This window comes from Protopterus annectens, chromosome 3.part0 (assembly GCF_019279795.1).
Source record: "Protopterus annectens isolate FY-2018-M chromosome 3.part0, PAN1.0, whole genome shotgun sequence".
NCBI lineage: Eukaryota > Metazoa > Chordata > Ceratodontiformes > Protopteridae > Protopterus > Protopterus annectens.
In genome coordinates, this window is record NC_056731.1 from 81,662,700 (window position 1) to 81,675,990 (window position 13,291).

Consider the following 13,291-nt stretch of genomic DNA (forward strand, 5'->3'; position numbering starts at 1 on the left):
CTGCTATTACTTGATTTTCTGTTCTGGATGCCGTATACATACTTGTTTCATTTATTTGTTATTTGTACTCAAGTCATCCTTTTAATAACAATTTTTACTAAACTTGGTATGACTTTTACAATTTCTTATTAAAAGGCTGTTATTTGAATGTATTTTTAACTATTTGTATTTTTGCATGCTTTGTCTTTTTTGTAGTATGTCTGTTTAAGAATTATCTCTAAGAACTCAGTTTGGTGCCACTGAGGCTTCCTAAATGGAGGAAAACAGCATTACAATTGTTTCTGAAGAAGTTCTACATGTTTTAGAATGAAAGTGCTTAAACTTGATTAAAATATGGCTTTGTTGCATTCTGTGTGGCATTTTTTTGTTTTTTTACATAGTTATTTAATACGCCATTTTGTGGAAGTTGTTTTAGGCTTTTGTAGATAACATGTTTTCAGCATAAAGAAGGAGCTGTAGATGAGGTAGGCCAAGAAACAGTTTATTTATGAAAATGGAGAATAGTATCAGTTCAAGAATTGAACCCTGAGGAATCCATGAAAGAGCAAAGGCTGCATCTGATAGGGCAGGCCCATGTTAACTGTGAAAGTTAAGTTGGAGAGGAAATTTTTGAAGCATTGAGTATAATCAGTACTTCCAGTGATATCTTGTAAGTGGGATAACATGATGAAGTGGTTAGCTTTATCAAATGCCTTGGTGAGGTCAGTGAACACTGCCCCAGTGAGATGTCATCACTCAGTATTGAGGGTGCAGTCATACTTCTACCTGCCCAAAAGCCATGCAGCTTCTGAGAAAATAAGTGGTATTTGTCATTGTAAGTGTTGAGTTGATTGTAAGTGATTTTTCAAAGATTTTACCAATAGTAGGAAGTATCAGGACTGGATGGAATTCAGAGAATGAAGAGGGTTTGTAATCTTTTGGTACAGGTCTGACAAAGGGTTATTTCCAGAAAAGTCATTGTATTTATTGTGATGCTAAGTTTGTAGATGTGCTTTAGTGGACTATGAAATCTCTACAGTGGTAGAGAAACCAAAGAGCAGACTTTACCAGCACCAGAGAGAGAGAAAATATAGGAATCTCTTCCAGTAGAGGTGCACTTTCTGATTTTGGAGAAATGGAAGAGTACTAGGTATTTTTGGGGATTTGCTTGAATTTGTGTGGAAGAGGATGTAATACTCTGCTGCATGGAATCATTGGTTAATTCTTTGAGAAAATCAGAAGGTAAGAGGTTTGCATTTGAGTAAGGAATGTGGCCAAGAGAGGAAAGTTCCTTAGGTGGATTTATACCTGAGATGTTATTTATCTTATGCCAGAACTGTATGGGGGAGTGAAGCTGAATGATTTGTTTTAATCTGAAGTACTTAGCTTTAAGTCTGCATAAAACTTGTTTAGTAATTTTTAATGACTTAGTACCTTGCTGAACTGTGTTAGGAAAGAGGTCTTTTTTTCAGAATTTCCAAGCTTCATCTGAAAATGGATAGAGGCTTCAACTCTTTTGAGGCCTAGTCAGTCTTGTTATGGTGAAATAGCCAAAGGTTATGAGAAAGTGTATGTTATGAAGGCCTAATAAAAGTTATGAGAATAAGTCAGCAGCAGAATTTGAATCAGTGAGGTTGAGAATGGGTGACCAGTCAATTGTTACAAGATGGGTTCTCAGTCTAGTCATTTGGGGCAGTTTCTGGTCTGAAGCAGGTAGTTCTAGGAAAATATTTTATTTTTAGATTTTGTATGTGAAATGTTATAGGGCAGTGGTCACTGAAGATAGCTGAGTAACTTATGACAATGGATATATTGTTGAGGTGGGAGGTAATTAAGAAGTCAAAAATTGACTGGTGGTTAGTTTTAGGATTAGGTCTGGTAGGCATAGACACCATTTGAAGGAGTCTGACTCAAGCAATGAGCTCTGAGACGTCAAAATGTAGTGAGTCTAAGAAATTTAAGTGGAAATTCCCTAGGATATTTATATGTTTGTGAGAAGTTGAACAGAATGTAATCCAAGAGAGCTGTGAGTTTTGCCATAGAGGCAAGACGAAGTAGACAGGCAACTGCAATAAAAAGATGAATGCAGCTCTTGGTTAGAAGTTTAGTAGAAATCCTGTTAGGTTAATGGTCATTGGTGGGGTTGATTTGTGGTACTACAAAGAATTTAAGATTTAATCTGTGATGTATTATAACCCTGCCTCCAGTATGAAGACCATATGGATTCCACTGGCTTAATGGTGCATTTGTTTTATCAAATCTTTAAGTGCATTTCTACATCAAAATGCATCTCATCAATAAAACAGTGGGCAATGGGGTATTACCATTTTCTAACCATTGGGCGATCAAGATTTGGTATATATAAATAGCAGGAAATGTGGGCGAGCAGCCTCCATCCCCACATGGGATGGGAGGTGCAATGGGGCTTGTCCTCCTGCATAAAACATTTCTTTTTATTTTGTGCATTTCAACCATTTGTGGGAAATTTTGTAATTGTCAGAGTAGTAAACTAGAATCATATACATATTTATATCTTTCTTTATATATGTATATCTATTTATTTATCTATTTAATTTTATATATATATATATATATATATATATATATATATATATATATATATATATATATATATATATATATATATATATATATATATGTTTATAAATACGTGTACGAGTATGTATTTATGTGTATATGTATATATATATATATGTGTGTGTGTGTGTGTGTGTGTGTGTGTGTGTGTGTGTGTATGTATATATATATATATATATATATATATATATATATATATATTAAACTTCAAGAAGAAACCCAACACTGAAAACTGTACAAAATAAGAATACGGTATTTATTAGGTTCATAGATGTTTACTAGGCTAACGACCACAAGGACCTTTTTAAGCCTAGTCATGTATCACAAATCTCCGGCAAGTTCTAGGGGCTTGAGAGATGAAACATTTACAAGCAGGGTCCTAGGAGATGAACTATTTAGAGGTTGCCTGTGTCCATTAGAGATATAAGTGCCAACCAGGAATAAATTTTGTGTTTACCAATCAATTGTCCGAGTTACACTTGAATTGGGTTATGGAGGAACTCTGCTTCATGTGGATAGAGAGCCTGTTTCAGAGAAGGGGTAATCTCTAGGATACATATTTGTCTCTCCAGTATGTCCTGCTTATATCACAGGCAAGGTTTACATCTTTAAAATGGGCAATTCTGGTGGTGTTTGTTTCGCAGATATGCAGGATGTCCACTAGAGTGGGATCTGACAATGCCTTGTATGTCAGGCATAGATCTCCTCTCAACAACCTGTAGGAGGCAGAATACAGAGATAGGGCCTTGAGGTGGTCTGCAAAGGACATGATGTATGCCCTACATTCTTGGAACTTCTGTGGAGGTTTCAGTTCTTAGATATGCATGGTTTGGTACATATGAATGGGGTCATTGTACTCAATGATAGGTGTGATGAATGCCGAATACAGTGTAACAATGACGTATTTGGACCTAGATGTCATACCTTTGTTTATAAGTTGCACAACATAGAAGGATTTCCCCACTACTGTAGACACATGATGGTCAAAGGCTAAATATTGTCTACGTGTGTCCCAAAGTCCCTGACTACTGGGTCAACTCTTAGGGAGTTGTTGTCAATATGATAGTTACCAGGGGTTAATGACTTCCTGAAAGATACTATTATGCATTTCTTGGCAATTAGTTTTAGTCCATGGCTCTGACACCATTTGTTTGTCTGTATCAGCCCTTCCTAGAGTACATTTGTGTCAGTGGGTGATTGAATGACAGCTCCTAATTTGCAATTTACATTGGCCTTGATTTCAAAGAAATAAATGATAAAAAACAGCGGTCCCAGGACAGATCCCTGGAGGGCTCCACTTGTGACTGTCCTCTTTGTAGAGGTGCACTCCCCAATTCTTACTTCCTGGGTCCTGCTTGTGAGATAGCTGGCTATCCACTGGGTATCATAAGGGTTTGTACCTAACCTCTTAACTTTGTCCACAATGCCCAAGTGGGGTATTGTTTCAAATGTCTTGGCCAAGTCAAGGTAGGCTGTGTGAACCATTTTGCCCTCATCCACTGCATTACTGACCTTCTCAAAGAGGGTTCACCAGGTTGAGCAGGCATGATCTACCCTTAGTGAAACCATCTTGAGTCAGGTCCATTGTCTAGAAGGAACTGCAAAAACAAATAACCATGTAATCCACCCAGGTAATTTGGATGTTAACCGGCTTTAAATAGAAATGAATTACTAGTAAAAGGATTCCTGTATAGTGTTGTCTTGACAGAACAATCCAGTATCTTAATGTCCAAAAGTTCAATATTATAAAGATCATATTTTGCTACAAAAATAACCCATACCTGTTTTCATTCATATAATCTAAGAAATTATCACCAATACTTTACTGTCATCCCATACCAACCAACAGTAATCTGCATACATGTGTATTAATATATTAATTTTTGCCAGGTACCTATTACTAACAACAAATTCATGTCCTTTCAAAAATCTGTAAATATATTGACATATATAGGGATGAAATGAACCCTTATAGCTCTTTTCTTCAGCTGCTTTTAGTAAAATCACCATATTCCTCAGTGTATATCCTTGAAATGGTTAATCAGAATTCATCTGCTCCAATACCAGCTTCATGGGATATATGGGATGTGCTGGTATAGAGCAACATCACCTCACATGAACATAAAAATGAAGAATTAATAGCATACAAGTCACACATTAATTAAAAACATCCATAGAGTTATTTAGTCTAGGGGACAGATTCCAAAAGACTTGATCTCAGTATACGTTTGCTCTGATTCTGAAAGACTTGTTCTCAGTGTAAGTGATTTACTTCGGTATAAGACCCATCAATAAACAGACTTACACTGAAGGCCAGATCCAAAAGATCTAATCTCAAGTGGTTACTTGCACTCACTTACACTCAAAGCAAGTCTCTTGGAATTGGACCTAGTATCTAATGTACTCTAATAGTGTCTTTAATTTCTGTAGCAAGTAACTGGACAAAGGTCCCGTCAATAAACCAATGCCAAATTTAAATAGTCTCTTTGGAAGGGATTAGGTTCCTAGGTTTATATGTTGATGCTAGGCTAATTACCACTAGAGCCCTTACAAGAATAGCCATGAACCCCAACTGTATGGGTCCTGAGTATCATGGGTATCTGTAAGGGTAGGGGGCATGTTAGTAGTGTGATAATTAAGAATTTTGTTGGGGGTGTTAGTTAGGGTAATACTTTTCTTACCGACAGCATTTGTCTATAAAGGACATTGGGGAGGGGGCAGACTGGGGGTAAATTTATAATTTCCCTTCCATTGGTAAGGTTTCATTTGAATAGGGTCAGGGATAAGCTATGTTTTATATGGATGGGGAGCCTACTCCATAGTGTGGGGATCCTTTGGGACACATATCTGTCTCTCCAGAATGTTCTGTTTATGTCACAAGCAAAGTTTGGATTCTGGTTTCTGGTGTTGTTTGTTTTGCAAATATTAAACAGATCCATCAGGGCTGAGTCTGAGGAAGCTCCATAAGCCAGGCAAAGTCCCCTCTCAGTAGCCTGTAGGAGACTGAATACAGAGACAGAGTCTTTATGTGATCAGTGTAACACAGGGTTTTTATGCCGTGAATTCTCCTGGTGAGAAACCTTTGTGGGCATTCCAATTTTTGCAAGTGTCTGGTTAGATACATGTCAAAGGGTGCATTGTATTCAATGACAGGACTGATAAGGACTGAGTAGAGAGGTACTATAACTTCCTTGGACCTGGATGCCATACATTTATCTATAAGCTGGGTGACACAGAATGATTGTCTTACCATCTTAGCTAAATGTTGATCAAATGCCAGATTGCTGTTTACATATGTTGCCAGATCCCTTACTACTTGGTTGATTCTTAGTGGTGTTTTATCGCTGGAGTAATTAAGTTGGGTTAACAGTGTCACAAAAGGCATTATAATACATTTTTTTGGGAAATGAGTTTTAGACCATGGCTTTGTCACCAGTCATTTGTATGCATTAAACCTTCTTGCAAGATATTAGTGTCTTGGTGTTAATCTATAATAGCTCCCAGTTTATAGTCATCTACAAATGCAGTGAGCTTTAGCCTTGAACATCAGCCTTGACTTCCAAGAAATAATTGTCAAGTAGAATCAGTCCCAGCATGGAACCATGGGGTTACTCTGTTAGTGATCTGTCTGTTGGTGGAGGTTTTCTTCCTGATACTGACTCCTTGGGCCCTGACTGTGAGCCAGTCAGCAATCCATCAAGTTATGTAGGGATTTATGCCTAGTTCAGAGAGCTTGTCAACAATGCCTGCATGGGGTATTTTATAAAATGTGCTGGCTACATCAAGATATGTATTAAGCACTGTTTTACCCTCATCCATTACCTTGAAGACCTTCTCAAAGAAGTCTACTGGTTTAAGTATGCATGACCTTCCCTTAGCAAAGCCAAATTGTGATGGGTCCAGTGTCTGCAGGTTTGCAATGTCCTTATTTATCATTTCTATAATAACTCATTCCATGGATTTACATATTAAGCTTGTTTAGACTGATGGGTCTGTAGTTCCTGGGGCAGTTGGTGATCTACCCTTGTGGAGGGTAATGACTGTTGCAATCCTCCTTTCACTTGGAAGATAGTTTGTTTCAAGGCTGTAGTTGAAGAGTGCCTGAAATGGTTCTAATAGGTCATATTTTAGACTGTTCAGGAGGCAACCAGAGATGTTGTTGGGACCTATGGAGGCAGTGTTGACTTTAGCAAGTGTTGCCAGCACCTGGTCCCTGTTAATAGGGGTAATAAGCTGGAGGAGATTTTAACTGGTGGAGCTGGGGAGGAGTGGGGGTTAAAGTCTGAGCTGAATTTATTACCCAGTAGATTAGCTATGTCACCCTGATCAGTAAAGGTTGTACCATTTACCACCAATTCAGCACACTGCTGTGTGTTACCTTTATGATTCCAGGCATAGCTGATAAAGGTCTTGTGATTATCTATAGCCTGCAAGGCTTTCCTGCCCTCAGGTTTTCTGGTAATGTGCGCTTACAGTGTAATAGTTGTTTGGCATGTTATTGCTGCTAATTTTGTGTTGGCTTTTTGCATTTTGAACATTCATGATGTAATATTTTATATATATATATATATATATATATATATATCACCAATTACATCGCCTCCCTAATCCTAACTCTCATTCACTTAACCACCATTCCCCCGCCAGCCCCTAACCCTAACTCACTTAACACCCCTGTCGGTCTCTTGTCGACGGTTCAGGTAGAACCATATATATATATATATATATATATATATATATATATATACACACACACACACACACGTATATATATATATATATATATATATATATATATATATATATATATATATTTCTATATATATAGGTTTACTATCATGTTCGATACTACTGTGGCCAAAAGTGCAGATATCCGAAGAAAATGTTCGTAAATCACAACACCGACCACAGTAAATGCCGAACTGAGCATTTCAGTGAAGCCGAATGTTGAACATTTCAACTTCACTGAAATACTCATAGCCGCTAAACATATTTTAACATATTTTGCAGGGGGGGCAAGCCCCCCTGCAACCCCCACAACCCCCTACTTATATATACAAACTCCAAGATCACACTACACTGAGGAAAGGGTACATTTCCCAATCCCCACTATAGTGCGATCTGCACTACACTGTCAAACCTTGCTATAGCGGTTGTTCACTATTGTAAGTTTTGACAATATAGTACATGCACTAATGGTTCTGCTACCTGATTTACGCACATACATTAATCGCACACAGTGCGATTGACAATGTGATTGTAAACCTATACACACACACACACACACATATATATATATATATATATATATATATATATATATATATATATATATATACACACACACACATATATATATATATATATATATATATATATATATATATATATATATATTTTTTTATTATTTATCAGCATTTGTTAACCGGATTAGTTCAACTGTTTTCAGTTGAGACCCGAGGAGGGAGGCTTCAATTAGCTCACGATTTTGTAAAAATTAGAAACATAATAAAAATGAACAGTTGTACAGAAGACATAACATGAGGAATATTAGCAACAGTTAACATCATTACATACCAAAGATGAGATAAAAATAAAAGTAACAATAAGATTACAGAATTAGTAGAGGATATGAGATGCACTTAATGTGTTTGACAGAGACATGGTGATGATACCATTATTACATTTTAAATTCAGTAAGTTATTTTGAATATAAAATCCAGAAAAATGATATAGACTTACAAGACAGAGAGTAGAAGATAAAGAAAGGGGGGGGGGGGTGATATAGATTAGATGAGTAGAGGATGAGTAAATGATAACGTTGTCATGTGGGGGTTAGACACAGGCAGGACCAAGTATAGATACATGGGTCTACTTTCTTTAATCGAAATTACACTTACCCAGAACTGTAAAACATGAGACAACTTCACCGAACACTTAATAACTTGAAGCAATGAATCGCTGATATTTTTTACAGGGAAACTAACTACTTGGCCACCAGGACACACAAATAAAACGAAAGCAAATTAAACCCATGCAAATGATGACCCCCCCCACCCCCACCCCCAAGTTAGTATACCAATGTAGACCCATACACACACACACACACACACACACACATATATATATATATATATATATATATATATATATATATATGTACGTGTATATTTCTATCTATATCACCATCTCTATCTATGTGTGTGTGTGTGTGTGTGTGTGTGTGTGTGTGTGTGTGTGTGTGTGTGTGTGTGTGTGTGTGTGTGTGTGTCAGTCTAACACACTGGTCCCAATAAAGGCAAGGTTGTCACATCAAATAATAACCAAATATAAAATTTAATGTAATAAATACGACTGTAAACACACTAGATTAAGCACTTTCATTCTGCACAGGGAACTTCATCAGAATACTATAATAAAGGTAACAAGCATTTAAATAATACCATCAATTAGAAAATTCAGAACTCAAGAGATTCTATTGGTTAATTGAACATTCCAAAGAATCATAAATATTAAAATATAAACTGAGTTAAAAGGTAAAGTGTGGTCTATAAAAATACATAAAAATACATGAAATGGACTACTTTATCTACAGAAAGATATTGTAAAGCATATTGTAAAACATAATTCTAAGAAATTAAATAGGAGCATTATTAATGGATCATTACTTCAAAGCTCTTTTCTTAAGGACAGGTGTAATGGAATAGTGTTCATTCAAACTGGGGGGGGGGGGGGGCAAGCCACCATTCTCAACTGTCACATAAGCTCTCAAAATTCCAGACTAGTTTCTCAATCACCACCTCTATCAAATTTTTTAACCTGCTCCATAACCCAAAATTTGAAACTATATGCCGGACACACTAAACTGTGTTTAAACAAAGCATTAGTCTCTTTACCTTTACTAATGTCATAAGTGTGTTCGTAAATTCTTTATTTTAGTTTCCTTTCTGTTTTGCCCACATAATATGGAAAACAGGTTGTGCAATAAGCCAGGTATACCACCCGTTTTGTATGACAATTAAAATAACCTTTAGCCTTTAACTTTTCTAATGAACTCCAGTGGCATAATTCCTTAATATTTGCTTTAAAGGTACACTGGGGGCACACTCCAAATCTATAAGTGCCAATTCTCTCAGCACCTACAGTAGTGTTTTTATTCTCTTCAAAATAATTTTTCAAGTTGTGACCTATTCTTAGTCCAAATTTGAAATTCCTTGAGAAAACATTCAAACTATTAGGCATACTATACAATATATCCCAGTACCTCTGTACAATACTTTTCATTACCTGGGTGCCACTATGGAAATCAATCACAAAATAAGATTCCTTATTTTCATCTAAAGGTCTATCATTATCCTGATTTACACCTTTCATAGCTCTGTGTTGACCCATCATGTAACTCAGGCCTGTTAATAACAGCATCCCTGTTGGTCAAAATGTGGAGATACCTAGTGCCCCAACCGTCCAATATATCTTACTTGATAGACATAACCAAATTTTCAGGATATCCTCTTTTAACAAAACATTTTCCTATATAACATATCTCTTGGACTAAATCCTTTTTCAAAGAGGTCATGTGGATGGCCCTAACCATCTGCCCTTTAATAACATTTCTGTTTTGAAAAAAAGGGTGTTCACTTTTAAAATGCAGATAAGAATTAGAGAAGTGTTTCTTCCTATATAAGGCGGAAGCATATCTCTTGGTATTAAAATCCTTCTTAATTTTGACAGCCAAAAATCCATCTCTATCAGTCCCATACTGTGGGTAAACTGCAAAAAGCTCGTAGTATGGTTAATGCAATCAATAAAGGACTTTATTGCATTTGTGGGGCCCTTCCAAGCAATAAATATATCGTCCAGGTATCGAAAGTATGCCCTTACATTCTCATAAAGGGCTGATGGAAATACAAAATGTTGTTCGCAATATAATAATACTATATTAGCAAACATGGGGACACAAGAGACCCCACTGATTTGTTTGCTGTACTCACCCTGGAAAAACAGGAAATTGTTTTTAAGTACCAACTCCACATTTTCCAACACCAATCTAAATTCTTGGGGGGGCAGAAATCCAAAATCAACAATAGCTTCCTCAAACCAGGTTAAACATATTTCATGAGGAATGACACTGAATAAATCTTTAATGTCAATGGATATAAACACATAATAGGGGTTAAATTCAGTCCCCCCAAATTTGTCCAAAAAATCCCACGAATCAATAAGAATATGTTCATGTAGACCATAAAACGGTTTAAGTTTACTATCTATATAAATGGCCATAGGTTGTGTTTTAGACCCTGTAGATGAAACAAAGGGTCTTAAAGGGGGGGGGGGGATTGAAGACATCTTTGTGTACTTTGGGGATACTGAAAATACCCGGAATCACCGGTTTAGGTACCCTCAAAAATTCAAACAGTTGCTTATCAATAGCCCCTTGCAGTAAATTATCCTCAAGACACATATCCAAGTTTTGTTACGCCAAATGAATGGCATTTAGAGAGCTTATGTGGCAGTTGAGAATGAAGGCTTGCCCCCCCCCCATTTGAATGAACACTATTCCATTACACCTGCCCTTAAGAAAAGAGCTTTGAAGTAACGATCCATTGATAATGCTCCTATTTAATGTCTTAGAATTATGTTTTACAATATGCTTTAAAATATCTTTCTATAGATAAAGCAGTCAATTTCATGTATCTTTATGTATTTTTATGGACCACCCCTTTTATCTCAGTTTATTTTTAATATTAATGATTCTTTGGAATGTTCAGTTAACCAGCAGAATCTCTTGATTTCTGAATTTGCTAATTGATGGTATTATTTAAATGCTTGTTACCTTTGTTACAGTATTCTGATGAAGTTCCCAGTGCGGAAAGAAAACACTTAATCTAGTGTGTTTACAGTCGTATTTATTACATTCAATTTTATATTTGGTTATTATTTGTTGTAACAACCTTGTCTTTATTGGGACCAGTGTGCCAGACTGGGTGTTCTGTGTGGATTACTAGTGGTTTGTTTTTGTGCGCTCAGTTCCTTTCCACATTTTTCTCTGTTTATACATACATACATATTTATTTATAGTTAAAATGTAAAATAAACTGACATGGGAAATAAAAACACAAAAATTGGAGAGTTTAATCCTTTAAAGAAATCAAAATGTATGAATAAGTTTGTTCAAATTAAATCAGGACTTCTTCAGACTCTCAAGCAGAGTTTGTCCAAATTAACACTGGACTTCCTCAGACTCTCAAGCATTATAGAATTTGAAATACTATCAGTTAAAATACTTGAGAGTCTGAAGAAGCCTTTGGTTAATTTGATAAAAATGCACACACATAGTTTTGGATGAAAGTTTGAAGTGCTAAAACCTCCCAAATTTGTGCTCTGATTTATTTTGCCCATGTGTTTCCATATCTATATCTATCTATCCATCTGTCTGTCTGTCTGTCTGTTTATCTATCCATCTATATAGAGAGCGTTATGTTAGTACCTATAAGTGTTACAAGGTCTTCATGCACCAACACATTTTTTTCAGTGTCAGTGAACTAGATTGCAATCACAGAATATCAGAAGCAGGGGGATGGGGTGGGAAACAACTGTGTGAAGTGTAAAAGGTATATGTTGACAGTGTATCTCCATGGTCTATGTATATGGCACACAGTAGGATATGAACAGCTGAAAGAGGAGTGCACAGAATGTCAGAACCATAACTCGCAACTGTCCAGATTTTTGCAGAATGTCCATATTTTTGCCTCATATTTTTGGTATGGTCCTCATAAAATTGTGGTTTTCTGATAAATCACTGGCAAAGCACTGAGAATTGAAGTCAGAAAATAATGACAGGCATTTGAATTTCAAACTTTATTCCCTTCAGAGAATGCATGCTAATGCAAAGGCTGTTATTCTATCATCTTTCTGTGTTTGTAAAAGCAGCATTTAAATATTGTAACTATTTTTGGGCCTTTGTTCCCCCATTATTTATGGCTTTGTCCAGATTTCTTGTTCTAAGAGGTTGAGAGGTATGTAGGAGGTTGGTGATGAGAATATAAAGCACTGGTGATAGGGAAGGAGAGACCATAGATGAGCAGTTAGCAATGTCAAATGTGTTCCGTTAGCAGAGGTAATGTGGCATGACCGAATCCAAAAGTAGATATGTACAAGTGAGAATAGTGGACGAGTGAAATAATGTCAACTATATGAAGTAAAGTACCCATATGAAAAGACATTGAGAAGTAACAAATCCACTGAAAGGGTTGTCTCAGTAGAAAAAAAGCCAGACGTGATGAGTGAGACAGGAGGGAAGAATTAAAACACTCTTCCAAGATTCTATCCTAGAAATAGGTAGATGTTGGAATACATGCTTTAATAGGGAGTGACAGGGAAACCATAAAGGGGGGGAGGTGTGAGTGGTGTAATATAATTGAATGAATCAGGATGAAAAGAAGGGGATATTTGCCGACCAATAACTATTGATGTGGGAAGCAAGGAAGAAGGAAATGACAAAATTCGAAGTTTCAACGATGCAGATTATGGGGTTAAGCAAAACTGGGCAGTTAGATTTTGAGAGGTAAGACAGGGAAGAACTGTCAGGGGAATGGAATAGCAGAAATTGACATGAAGGAGATTGAAAAACATAGGATGTGGCAGAGTAGTAGAAACTGTAAAAAATGGTAATGTCAGCAGTTTGGAAAAAAAAAACAAATGGGAATTTCAGTCC